Below are 12,848 nucleotides of genomic sequence, written 5' to 3'. Positions count from 1 at the left end.
TTCAAGAGAGTGGGTGGAAGGGGAGAAAGGAAAACTGGACAGGAAGAAAGGAGCAGAGGTCAGGTGTCTTCAGCATTTACCTGGCACCCTTTGTCTATAAAACTGGGTTACTCTGCGGCTGAAAAAGGAAGAGAAGAGAGAGGGACATGGGGCCAGGTCTACCTTTCTGTCCACCTTTCCCTTTTGCCCATGTATCCAACCTCTTAGGAATTGCTGCCAGCTCGACCTTCAAAATAAATAAGAATCCAACTAGCTCTCTCCACCACCCCTGCTCTGAGCCTGCTACCAGCCACCATCTCTAGCGTGAACTATTTCAATCGCCTCCTGGCTTATTTCCACCTCTACCTGGACAGTGGGCTCTCCAAACAGCATCAGACTGAGTTCTCAGCAATAACAGATCAGGTCATCCTCTGCTCAAACCCTTAAGGCTCAAATCCCACCTTCCCCGAGGACCACCCTGACCACACCGGTGACCTATTTAATTCTGTGACCTGCTCCTGACACAAGCACTCTGGGCCCCCATATTCTTTTTCTTGTTTTGCCTGACACCGACTTCTTTCAACACCCCAAATAATTGACTTAGGGGTGGCCATGGTTTACCCTCTGTCTCCCACCTCTTCCCCACAGGACTTCAGCTCCCCCAGGTGAGGGAGACTTTCGCTTTGTTCACCGACACATCCCAAGCATTAGAACTTCCTGGCACCAGCAGGTGTTCAATTATTTATTTAATGGGTGTCTTGGAGCAGAAACAGAAGTGCGGGGGGCTGTTTTCCCGGGATCTGAGCTGATGCTAAATGATAAATAAGTCTTGGGATTTTAGAAGGCAGGAATCACGAAAAGCAACACCAATGACATCCAAGTCTCCTCTGCTACTGTCTGAAGTGGAACAAGAACAGAAATAAGGTTTGTTTTCTTTCCGCTTCGCTCTTCTGTTTCTGCCCCTAACAACTGTCTCTCTGACACCGTAGGTTCCCTCTGTGACACTGACTACTTTGTAACTCTAACACTGTCAGCAATTAATTCCCAAAGGTGAGGTCCTCGTGGGAGGTGGGAAAACCCAGCGAATCACCAGGGACGTGCCTGATTCCGAAAGGGCTGGATGCTGGCGGGGAACCGGCCCCGCGGCTCTCGCGTCCCCGCCTGCCTGCGAGGCCTTCTGTGGGGTTACAGAGGGCTCCCAGCACCGATCCAAACCGCGTTCCAGGCGGGGTGGGCGGGCCCCCGGCCAGCGAGGCCGAAGCAAAACAACCCGCCCAGGCGTCCAGAGCGTGTCCAACCCTGGAGAACCTGCCCCGGGATCAAGAGGCGCAGCCAGCTCAGGCCTCTGGAGTGGGGCCTTTCCAGCCCCAGCGACAGATCCCGGGATCTGTAGTTGGGCGGAGGGGCTCGTTATGGGAAAGGGGTGCGTGCGCGTTTGTGCTAAAACAAGAAAGGCAAGAAATCTCCGACAACAAAACTCTGGTCCTCGCCTGGCCGGGGAGCGCAGAAGACGGGGGCGGCGGCGTCCAGGCGGGTCAGGGGCCGGTCCAGCCAACTTTGCTCCGGCTTAGATAAACTTTCTGATGGCAGTTTTTCCTGGTTGCAGCCTGGGTTCCTTGTAACCGGTAAGCGTAGCGGGTGGTTGTCAGGAGGGGCGGGGGCTTGCGGTACGAGGGAGTGGAGGGATGGGCCGGACCTGGGGTCGCGCAGGCGCCTTGGTCGCTGCCTCCGATCCGATCACCCCCGCCCCATCCACTCTGCAAGCTCTGGAAGGTGGCTGGGGGAGGGGGATGGCTCCCTACTGCCGAGGGACGGCCCGAGGCAAACACAAAGCCCTTCCCTCCCCTCCTCCTTTTACCTCTCCTCTCCCCTCCCCTCCCCTCCTTTCTCCCCCTTCCTCCTCTTCCTCCTCCTCCTCTTGCTCCTCCCGGGCGGTGAAACCCAGCCCCGCGCTCATCTTTGGGGCCACCGGTCGCCCCCGCCTCCGGGACCTGCGGGCAGGGCCCGCGCGAGGTAAGGGGCGGTGGCAGCCGAGACCCCACCCCCTGTGCCCGCACCCAGAACCCGGAGAGGCTCCGGGCACGGGCGGGGCTCTCTGGGGTTCCAGACTCGGGTGCTGCTGCGCGCACCCTCTCCCCACTCGGGAGGGGACTTGGGGAAGATAGCCAGAGCGCGTCCTCGGGGATCGTGGGAGTGGAAGCAGGGAGGGGGATCAGGGAGTGGGGACAAGGGGCAGGGTGACATTCCGGAGCGCGAGGTGGCCGCTGGTCCCGGCAGGGTCACCGGGTGTCCTCAGCTGACCTGTGCGGGGCTGGGGTGAGGGGCAGCTGGAGGGCACTATGGCTTGAGGTGCGGGTGTGCGTGCGTGTGCAAGGGACGGAGTTTGGTAGGGACCTTTGTGGAGTTCTACCTGCAGGGCTGCCTGTGGGGTATCAAGTGCTCCCTGCGCCTGAGCGCGCGGGCTAGACCCGGTGTCGCACAGCTTTGATCTCCAGCGCGGACCCCACTGGTGCGTCCAGCCAGTGTGCGGGGCAGATGCTCCGACCGGAGATTTCCTCCCCCGGGTGGAAAAGCAGGAGGGTTGTTGTGTTGTGTCCGGGCAGGGGGCACTTGGGCTGTTGCGGTGATTGATGGCTGCACAGCGGACGGAGGAGGAGCCCCGGATTCCTGCCGGGAAGGGATGGGGCCACTTTCCCACTTTGAGGCCTCCCCGCCCCCTTCTGGGCTTGGCCTCCACCCTTGGCCTGGGCTCCCACGGGCTCCGCGTCCACCCACCGGCGGTGGCGCTCCCCTCGACGGAGCGGGGACAGCAGGATTTGCAGAAGTTCAGCTTTAAAGCCTGTGATATGTTGCCAAGAAATACAGGGCAAGATCGGTCCCCTGGGCCCTGAGAGGCGCCTCTCTTCTCAGAGCTCTCAAATCCCTGGAGTTTTCCTAATTCCGCAGCGTAGCCGCACTTCCTTGCGCGGTTTTGGGCACATTGGGGTTTCTTAGGAACACGGTGTCATCAGTAAGGAAACATCAGAGTACTCTTCGACCAAAAGGACTGTAAATACCGAAGCAAAAAGAAACACTTGCTAGGAGTGCAAAGGGTTTACTGGGAAAAAAGAAACACACAGGGCAGCACTCCATCATTAAGATAAATAGTATTTTAATACGATCTTTTTAACACAACCAAATTGAATGTAAAAAATCCATGATAAGCAAAAATCAACATTTTAAATAAAGGTGGGTGTTGTTAGAACCCTGCTTCATAGGCCGGGTGCAGTGGCTCACGCCTGTAATCCCAGCACTTAGGGAGGCTGAGGTGGGCAGATCACTTGAGGTCAGTAGTTCAAGACCAGCCTGGCCAACATGGCGAAACTCCATCTCTACTAAAAATACAAAAATTAGCTGGGTATGGTGACACGTGCCTGTGGTCCCAGCTACTCGGGAGGCTGAGGTAGGAGAATCATTTGAACCCAGGAGGCAGAGGTTGCAGCGAGCCGACATTGTGTGACTCCACTCAGCCTGGGTGACAGAGTGAAACTCTCTCTCTTAAAAAACAAAACAAAACAAAACAAAACAAAAAACACTGCTTTATTGTTCAATGGGAACAGTCATATCCAGTCTCCCTCCCCAGCCTCCCCATTTGTCTGTTCCCTTGGCTGGTGGTTTGAGAGTTGACAGTGGCATGCAACAGATTGAGCAACTCTGGCTTCAGATGTAGTCATGTTCACTGACTGCAGAGCTTTTATGAACTTTTTACCTAATTCAAATCCGGGAGGATGTTGTCATACGTGGATATAGAGGTGCTAATTTTCCTTTTTGCCTCAGGTTCTAATATTGCCTCTGGAATACCCACAGTGTGCACTCCCATGCTTTGGCACCTCTGGAGAGAGCATCACAAGCTAGGGATTGGTAGGGTCCTGGGACAGCGAAGCACCCTTGCTTTTGAAACTTGGGAAGAAGGCTGTTGACAGGAGCTTTTGGGTTTGGAGACTTTCAATAGTTGGAGGCTGGAGACATGGGGAAAACCAATCTGCTATCAAGACGTCTCTTGTCTGGAAACATTCTCCTTCAGACAGTTCATCAGAGCAGAGGAGGAAACTGAAATAGCCCACACTTGACCTCTAGTGTAGGGCAGGTGGGAAGGAGCTTGACTCCCAGGATGGCTATGGCATGTGCTTATTTTTTTTTTTTTTTTTTTTTTTTTTTTGAGAGGGAGTCTTGCTCTGTCGCCCAGGCTGGAGTGCAGTGGCCGGATCTCAGCTCACTGCAAGCTCCGCCTCCCGGGTTCACGCCATTCTCCTGCCTCAGCCTCCCGAGTAGCTGAGACTACAGGCGACCGCCACCTCGCCCGGCTAGTTTTTTTGTATTTTTTTTTTTTTAGTAGAGACAGGGTTTCACCGTGTTAGCCAGGATGGTCTCAATCTCCTGACCTCGTGATCCGCCCGGCTCGGCCTCCCAAAGTGCTGGGGGCATGTGCTTATTTAAAGTTAACTTCACAGCAGCACTCTTATCCCCACCCAAGGTGCCCTGCCACATACCTTATCCAAAGTCAAGGGCCACTACCCACTTCAGGACTTCCACTTTCCAGAAAGAACCTCCTCGCTTAGCTAAATCCTCTTCCTTTGCTTGGAGGACACAGATGAATCAGGTATCACAGATGAAACACAGGGTATGCTACCCTGGGAGGTCCATGCTCATGTGACCCATTAATGGGAGGCCCATTCTTCACATACTCTCCGTGTTACAGTGTTTTGACCTTGTGCCCAACTCCCCTTGTACATCCAACCTTCCTAATGATCCTTCAAGAATCCTGATAGTTTCAGCAAGAAAGATTTCCCTGACCCCATCCTGCTTTCCCTGGTAAGACACCCCCTCACCACCACCAGAATTCCGTGTGTGTGTGTGTGTGTGTGTATCACTTAAAGCAATGCAGTGGACCTCACTTGCCCACTGTCTGTAAGCCTCCTGGGGTTGAAAACCAGGCCATAGCCCTTAAGACCTACCAGTAGAGGAGGGGGTGTTGAATGAATGAATGAATGAGCAAAAGTATCCCTTTGTCAAGGCATTTGGAGGAGTTGCACAGCAAGAAGTGCACCCTCGGGACTGTAATGCCTCTGAAGAAAGCAGATAACATTTTTGTAGCACATTATAAAATGGCTTTACAGATAGTATCTCAGCCATTCCCACAACAGTAGTATTCATTGCATTTTGTAGGTGAGGAAATGGAGGCCTAAAAGTAGTCTGTCATTCTGCCGCAGCATAGCGGACCTGCCCAGAGGCACGCTCCATGCCGTGTGTGTACAGAGCAGGATTCACCGAGTTGTGTTTTAGGATGCAGTCTTGCTAAACAATCACTAATGAGTTACAGTGATAAAATATGTTAGGGAAATGCTAATGTTAATCTGATTTTTATGGCAGGACTTTAAGGAGTCTTTATTATTATACCATATATTGGGACTCTCTAGAATGACACCACAGTATGGGATGCTTGCCAACTTTCTTTGGCCACAGAACACTCTTTCTCATGAAGCATCTTCTGGATCCATTGTTCCAAGAAATTCACCTTGGGAATTGTTCAGTTCTCCCAGAATCTTCTAATGTCCGGGTCAGCTTCCAAGGAATGTTGACTCCAAGTAATATGTGGTATTTTGGATAGTAAAAATGTGTATTCTGGACACTAGAAAAGCATAATAATCCACCTTTGTAAATTTAGAGTGGATTGTTGATCTATGTATCCAATTAACTCAAGTAGCTTCCCTGCATCCGATTAATATGAGTAGGTTCTTTGGGTTTGATCAGATATGATCTGAGGGAACCCCAGCCTCTGGAGAGCACTGCCTTTTTGCTGCCCAGAAGCCTTCAGATCTCAACCAGCCTTCCCAACTCTGAGAATGTCCTCACACACAGCTCTGTAGATGGGGTGGTAACTTGAGGGTTCTTGTCCTGAGATCACTATTTCCTCTTGGCTAGTTACATCCATTGAGTGAGAAAGTACTCCTGCTCAGTGAATTTTCAGTTCTCTCACTTCCTCTCTCCCTGGGTGCTGGCCAAGTGAATTCTCTAGGGTGTCTAAGTGCGTGTGGACATTTACTTATGAAAAGATAGCAACCGTCATTCTCTGGGTGTCTCAGACCTGGAACAGAGCCTGCTAATAGCAATCCCTCCTCATAAGAGCTGCAGCCCCCTTTCGCAAACACCCACTGTTTGAAATGAGGTATTTTTAAATTAGAGTTTGCCTTCAATCTACTGTTAGAGCACCTTCCACGGACCAGTAACCTCAGCTATTGAGGCGTTATTGCAATTAAGGAAATGAAGTGGGGAAGTTGGAGTTAGAATTTCAGGGAGTCAAAGGAGTATTGTGGGCTAATGGAGGAGGCTTTGGAAAGTGATCAAAGAGGCATGGCTGTGCAAATTTAACATTCATCTGCAGACATTTCTAGGTCTCCAATGCTGAGCAAATGTATCTCAAGATTTGTTTCGTAGATTTTTCCAAAGCACAAAAAGTAAAAAGTCTCATTTAGAGATATGTATTAAACAGGGTGGTGTCACAGAAGTCAAGGGAAGGAGTGTTTTGAGAAAAATGGACCTATCAGATGGGGCGCGATGGGGAGTGACAAGGGGAGTTGAAGAAGAGACTAGAAGGCTGATGAGTCATTAGGCAAGCCATGGAGTTCAAGTGTGTGTGTGTGAGCATGCACATATCATCGTGCTGTGCGAACAAGGGAGAAGGTAGGGAGGAAATACTGACTGTGATTTATTTATTTATTTATTTTGAGACAGAGTTTCGCTCTTATTGCCCAGGCTGGAGTGCAGGGGTGTGATCTCGGCTCACTGCAACCTCCGCCTCCCCGGTTCAAGTGATTCTCCTGCCTTGGCCTCCTTAGTAGCTGGGATTACAGGTGCCCGCCACCACACCTTGCTAGTTTTTTGTATTTTTAGTAGAGACGGGGTTTCATGATGTTGGCCAGGCGGGTCTCAAACTCCTGACCTCAGGTGATCCGCCTGCCTCAGCCTCCCAAAATGCAGCGATTACAGGCATGAGCCACTGTGCACAGGCCTAAGTGTGATCTTTAACCTGTTGAGTTTTAAAGTTCTGGCCAGGTGCAGTGGCTTATGCCTGTAATCCTAGCATTATGGGAGACTGAGGCAGGCAGGTCACTTGAGGTTAGGAGTTCAGGGCCAGCCTGACCAACATGGTGAAACCCCGTCTCTACTAAAAATACCAAAAAAATTAGCTGGACCTGGTGGCAGTCCCCTGTAGTCCTCGCTACTTCAGAGGCTAAGGTAGGAGAATCCCCTGAACCCAGGAGGCGGAGGTTGCAGTGAGCCAAGATCACTCCATTGCACTCCAGCCTGGGCAACAGAGACTCTGTCTCAAAATATAAAAAATAAAAATAAAAATAAAAAAATACATATGTATATCAGCACAGAGAAGTGTGGAATGTCAGCTGAAAGTGTGAATAGAACCACACAAGTTAACACAGCCACTAGCAAAACCACTCAAGAGCATAATCACATAATGAATGAGTGAATGAATGAATGATTAAATGACACTGTTTTTTTGTAGCAGAAATGGTTTTTAAACTCACTAATGGTTAGGTGAAAGTTTAAACACACCCATTTTGTAAAAGAGTCTAAGAAAATAAAATTGGATTTTTTTAAGGCTATGGGCATTCCAGCCTGTGTGAGATATCTTATTCTGGTCAAAAATCTTTGGTTGTAAGAACCTCCATTACTAACTTTGAATTACCCCAAAACTTGATGGTCCGTGATTGAGAGCCCCTGATTCAGTTTGATGTAGGAAAGGCTATAAAGGTATGCTGGTTTGTTTTAAAAATCATCCTAAGAGTGATTTAAAAGACATTGCTGGGTTTTATAGTACCCAAATGAGGAACGGATCTGGGAGGTGTCCTAATTCCTACTATGAGTGTATATCTCATTTTTATTTGATGATGCCATCTGGCCAAGTGATAGTACATGGAGTATTAATACATAATCCCCCACTTGCTTCAAATTCTCAAAATCTGAGTCATTTTAAAAAGCAAATTTGGAAACATTTGTATTTTTAATGAGTGAAGTCTTTTTTTTTTAAGTAATTTAATCCAATAAATTGGATAAAGAGACTTTTGGTTTTTTATGTATCTGATTTTATTTGGTAGATCAGGAATTCAAAATTTAAAAAATAGCTAGTTTAAATAGTTAGCTGGATGAACTTTAGTTGTTAAGAAATTGTTACAGATTTTTCCCAAATACTGAACTCCCCCATTGCATTTTAACTATGGCTTGATTATAAGAACACTTTTAAAACATGAATGGAGGCAGATGTCTGTCCTGTGTGGTAACTGAGGGCAGCTGCACTAGTCAGATTGCATGGAAACCTTTGAGTCTCGGAAAGTGAGCCAGGATCCCACACCAGGAGTTGAGTGCTGAGACCAGCCACCTTGTCTGTGCAGGACCTAGCAGTCCCGGTATGTCTGACTTCAGCACACCCGTGTCCGGATAAGGGACGTGGAACCTAAACGCTCATCGTCTTGCTGTCCAGACTTTGTTTAAGTGCTGAATGTTTATCGCTTCAGTGATATACATTTTGTTATACAAAATCTTTAACCTTTTGCATCATCAAATGTTTGTGCTTTTTCTTAAAATTTCCTTAATGGCCCCTCTGCATAGAAAACCTTTCCACTTCCTCCATCAATTACCTAGCCTTTTATATTTTCTTCTAATGTTTCTGCTTTCAGTTTTTTAGATTACTACTTAAATTCATTTGGGATCATTTGGTAAGCGGTTTATAAAGTAGGAACAAAAGTTTATTCTTTTCTCCCCATAGTTTTCCCCCAGGTCTGGCATCATTTGGTGAATAAACCTGCCTTTCCCCAGCTCCATAATACAAACAAAGTATACTAGGAAGGGCAAGTCCCGCTTCACTCTCTGCCCTTTTTTTTCTGTGTTTCTTTCTTTTTTTTTTTTTGAGTCTTGCTCTGTTGCCCAGGCAGAAGTGCAGTGGCATGATCTCAGCTCACTGCAACCTCTGCCTACCAGGTTGTATTTTTAGTAGAGACGGGGTTTCACCATGTTGGCCAGGCTGGTCTCGAACTCCTGACCTAACGTGATCCGCCTGCCTCAGCCTCCCAAAGTGCTGGGATTACAGGCGCGAGCCACCGTGCCCGGCCACTTTCTATGCTTTTATCTTCTCCCCCACCCCCAAATTTTTTTGGCAAATTCACTCATTAATTCTTCCAGTGAAATTGTATTCCGGCATATTTGTTTGGAATTATATTAAGCCTAATTTGCGAAGACCAGAAAGAAAGTTTAGGATCCTCTTTTTCCGGGAAACCATGACACTGAATTAGAGCCAGTGGGCATTGATTGTATGTGTTCAGGCCACATGAGCACACTGATCCCTGGGGTGGCTGGTGAGGAAGGCACAAACCCAGATTGGACAAGACCAGCTTCTGGTTTCAGCTCTACTGGGAGGTGTGGGATCTTGGCTGGCCCAAAGATTCATTTGCACTCATGTGTGCAGGTGCTCCTTTAAGATTCCGGGCCTAAAGGACCTCGCAGCCTAGCAGGGGATACTTAGACTGGGAAGGGCAGGACAGTGTGGTCAGTGCTTGACTCGAGAGACAGACATATTTGTGTTGAGTTTGAATTGGAAAACCCCTAATTCAAGTGCTTGTTGCTGTCCTTTGCAATGGTTTTTCTCCTTGACAATTCAGGGATCCCACAAAGTCGGAGGCTCTTGTCTTTTTAGAAAAGGTATTTATCAGCCGGGCGCGGTGGCTCAAGCCTGTAATCCCAGCACTTTGGGAGGCCGAGACGGGCGGATCACGAGGTCAGGAGATAGAGACCATCCTGGCTAACACGGTGAAACCCCGTCTCTACTAAAAAATACAAAAAACTAGCCGGGCGAGGTGGCGGGCGCCTGTAGTCCCAGCTACTCGGGAGGCTGAGGCAGGAGAATGGCGTGAACCCGGGAGGTGGAGCTTGCAGTGAGCTGAGATCCGGCCATTGCACTCCAGCCTGGGCGACAGAGCGAGACTCTGTCTCAAAAAAGAAAAGGTATTTATCCCTCTTCCTTTTATGAAGTAAGCACAGGGACCTTGGGGGTGGGATGGGGTGGGTTTAGGAGATTCCTCTGGCTGTCTGCTAGACTAATGTTGCTGAAGGAAGGAGACTTCATCGTCATGGATGGCAAGACCCTTTGGAAGGTTTCATGGCTTTTGAGCAAAGGAGCCTACAGAGGGAGGGAGGGAAGGAGGGACAGCCAGTGGGACGGACTAGGCACAGATGGGGAGAATGGTCCTCCTAGGTTGACGAAGGTGCTTTATTAGGGTGGCTTCTTCAAAGCTTCTTATCCCCTCAGTCGGGTGAGGTCTGATGTATGAAGTGACAGTCAGACAGCTCCCTGTCCCTCCCCCATGGTGGGAGCCCGCTCCTGGCCATCTGTCACGGGGAACCCACCCATCCTCTCTGTATTCCGGGATTCCTGCCTTAACAGATGGTGTGTGTTCCCTATGACAAACACTTTCTCTGGGCACATCTCATACCCCCGTTTTCCCTAATATTTGTAGCTAATGTCTTTCCCTAAACCATTTACAGGATGACCTTAGACTACATATATGATCTAAATAATACAAATAACCTACTACACTTTAGTGTTGGTTCAGGCAATCTCCCTGTTTTAAACTGTGCTTCCATGGGACCTTGGGATCAGAGGTAGAGTAATTTCAAAGAATGGGGCTAGGAAAGGGCAGATTCAAGGTTGGTTCCCAGGCCACTTTCTATTCAAGGACAATGTGGTTGCATACAGAAGGGGTACTTCATCCTTTCCTGGGCATCAGAAAAGGATTCACAATGGAAGGGATGTCTAAGCTATGGTGGATGGAATCATCAGTGTTAACTAGTAACACGTGGGTTCCAGGCAGGAGTGGTAAGTGCAAAGAGTGAGAAATAAGCTGGGTGTGGTGGCTCACACCTGTAATCCCAGCACTTTGGGAGGCTGAGGCAGGCGAATCACTTGAGGTCACGAGTTCGAAACCACCCTGGCCAATATGGTGAAACCCCATCTCTACTAAAAATGCAAAAATTAGCTGGGCGTCGTGGCACACACCTGTAATCCCTGCTACTTGGGAGGTTGAGGCAGGAGAATTGCTTGAACCCAGGAGGTGGAGGTTGCAATGAACTGAGATCATGCCACTGCACTCCAGCCTGGGCAAAACCATGAGACTCCATCTCAGGAAAAAAAAAAAGAAAAGAAAAGAAAAGAGTGAGAAACAAGAGAGGCTTGGAACACCTAGGGAAGGAACATGTAGTTTGTAGGGGCCAAGGGAAAAGTTCTCCTTCACCTGCTGAAGGTTTGCTGTAAAATCAACTCAGAAAAGGCAGGTTAATTGGGGAAAAGGCATACAGATTTACTTAAAGTGTATACAGAGGAGCCTTCAGAATGAAGACCCAAAAATACAGGGGAAGTTGTGTTTATGTTTAGGTTCAACAAATATGGACAGCCATGTAGAAATGTGATTGGACAAAGAGAGTCTGATTGAGTGCGAACAGACTGCTTGGGGAGACCCAGCAAGGCCTGTCTGTCTAAATTCCTCCTGGTCTCTCTGAGCAGATTCCTTTCTTCCAGGTATGGAGCCAGACCCTCTCTGGAATATGCTCATGACCTACAGTTAGTCACAGCAGGTCAGACAGTTTCTTTATGGCCAGTTTTTACACAGAATGGTGGAGGGAAAGTTACAGCAGTACGTTTAGGTTTTGTGGCTGGCTCTGGGGAAAAAAGGTTATGGGTCCTATGACCCACTTTGAAGGAGAATTCTAGTTTCTCTGGCTAGCCTCAGGGAGGATGTGGCTGACAGACCAGAGGGCAGAAGGTCAGAGAATGACTTTTGCTTCTGACGCCCTCATTTTGGGGTATTGTTTTCTGAGCTCCCACGAGTTCATTATGGCACCACTTAGAATGCGAAGCTCCTGGCCAGATGCAGTGGCTCACACCTGTAATCCCAACACTCTGCGGGGCCAAGGGGGGTGGATCACCTGAGATCAGGAGTTCAAGACTGGCCTGGCCAACATGGTAAAACCCCATCTGTACTAAAAATACAAAAATTAGTTGGGCGTGGTGGTGGGCGCCTGTAATCCCAGCTACTCAGGAGGCTAAGTTAGGAAAATCACTTGAACCTGGGAGGCGGAGGTTGCAGTGAGCCGAGATCGTACCATTGCACTCCAGCATGGGCAACAGAGCAAAACTCTGTCTCAAAAGAAAAAAAAAAAAATCAATGCAAGCCTCCTGCGAAACATGGAGAGAGACGGAGGATGTGACCCAGACCCTCTGAGGGCTTCAGTCCGGGGAGGCAGGCAAGAACTGTAACTGCGGGACAAGTGGAGGACAACTTAGGAAAGCGTCATGTCCCAATGATCCAGACTGTGTGTCTTGATGGAGAAAGTCCGTGAGGGAAACAGTATAGTCCACAAACAAATGCTTAGGTTCTGCCTGGTCTTGTTCCCTACGTTTTGATCTAAATAGAATCTCAGGCTCCTTGTCTATAACAGGAGATGAGGGAAGGTCTCAGACCAGGTTCCCTAGAAGCAGACCCTGAGGTGAGGATTCATGGAAAATAGATGAAGAAATATTCACAGGAAAAGAGGAGAGAGGGGAAAGGGGGCCAGAAAGCAAGGAAGCTGAGCAGCGGTGCAAACGGGAACGCTCTGTAGACACTGTGGACCCCACAAGAGTAGCCAGATTGGAGGCCAGCTTACTGGAGACGCTATACCCCTGCATCAGTCAGACTAAGGGTTGCCCTAAGTGCTTCCAGCTCTCTCTGCAGGCAGGCAAAGCAAGTCCCATAGAGAGCTGTCCTCTGACAGAGACCCAGGTGCTG

General features: G+C 49.1%; 1 protein-coding gene and 1 long non-coding RNA gene across 6 annotated transcripts in view; one reads left to right on the top strand and one right to left on the bottom strand.

Moving 5' to 3' along the window:
• Positions 1-715: 715 nt before the first annotated feature.
• On the bottom strand, positions 716-1,218 carry LOC144332031 (uncharacterized). The gene is made up of 2 exons (XR_013399735.1): positions 1,077-1,218; positions 716-872 (listed from the first exon to the last, which is right to left on the bottom strand). It is a non-coding gene; the product is annotated as an uncharacterized LOC144332031 (long non-coding RNA).
• RIN2 (Ras and Rab interactor 2) overlaps positions 1,082-12,848 on the top strand; it is a 254,564-nt gene continuing 242,797 nt past the window's right edge. For 2 of the 5 annotated variants that reach the window (XM_015149572.3, XM_077951117.1), the window contains exon 1: positions 1,685-1,992. The gene's annotated coding sequence lies outside the window, so the exon portion shown is untranslated. Of the gene's footprint in view, positions 1,605-1,684; positions 1,993-12,848 lie in introns of those variants that run through there. The other 3 variants (XM_015149571.3, XM_077951116.1, XM_077951113.1) reach the window with 3 other exon arrangements.

This window comes from Macaca mulatta, chromosome 10, assembly GCF_049350105.2.
Source record: "Macaca mulatta isolate MMU2019108-1 chromosome 10, T2T-MMU8v2.0, whole genome shotgun sequence".
In the NCBI taxonomy this organism is placed as follows: Eukaryota; Metazoa; Chordata; class Mammalia; order Primates; family Cercopithecidae; genus Macaca; species Macaca mulatta.
This window is presented reverse-complemented; position numbering and strand designations above follow the sequence as displayed.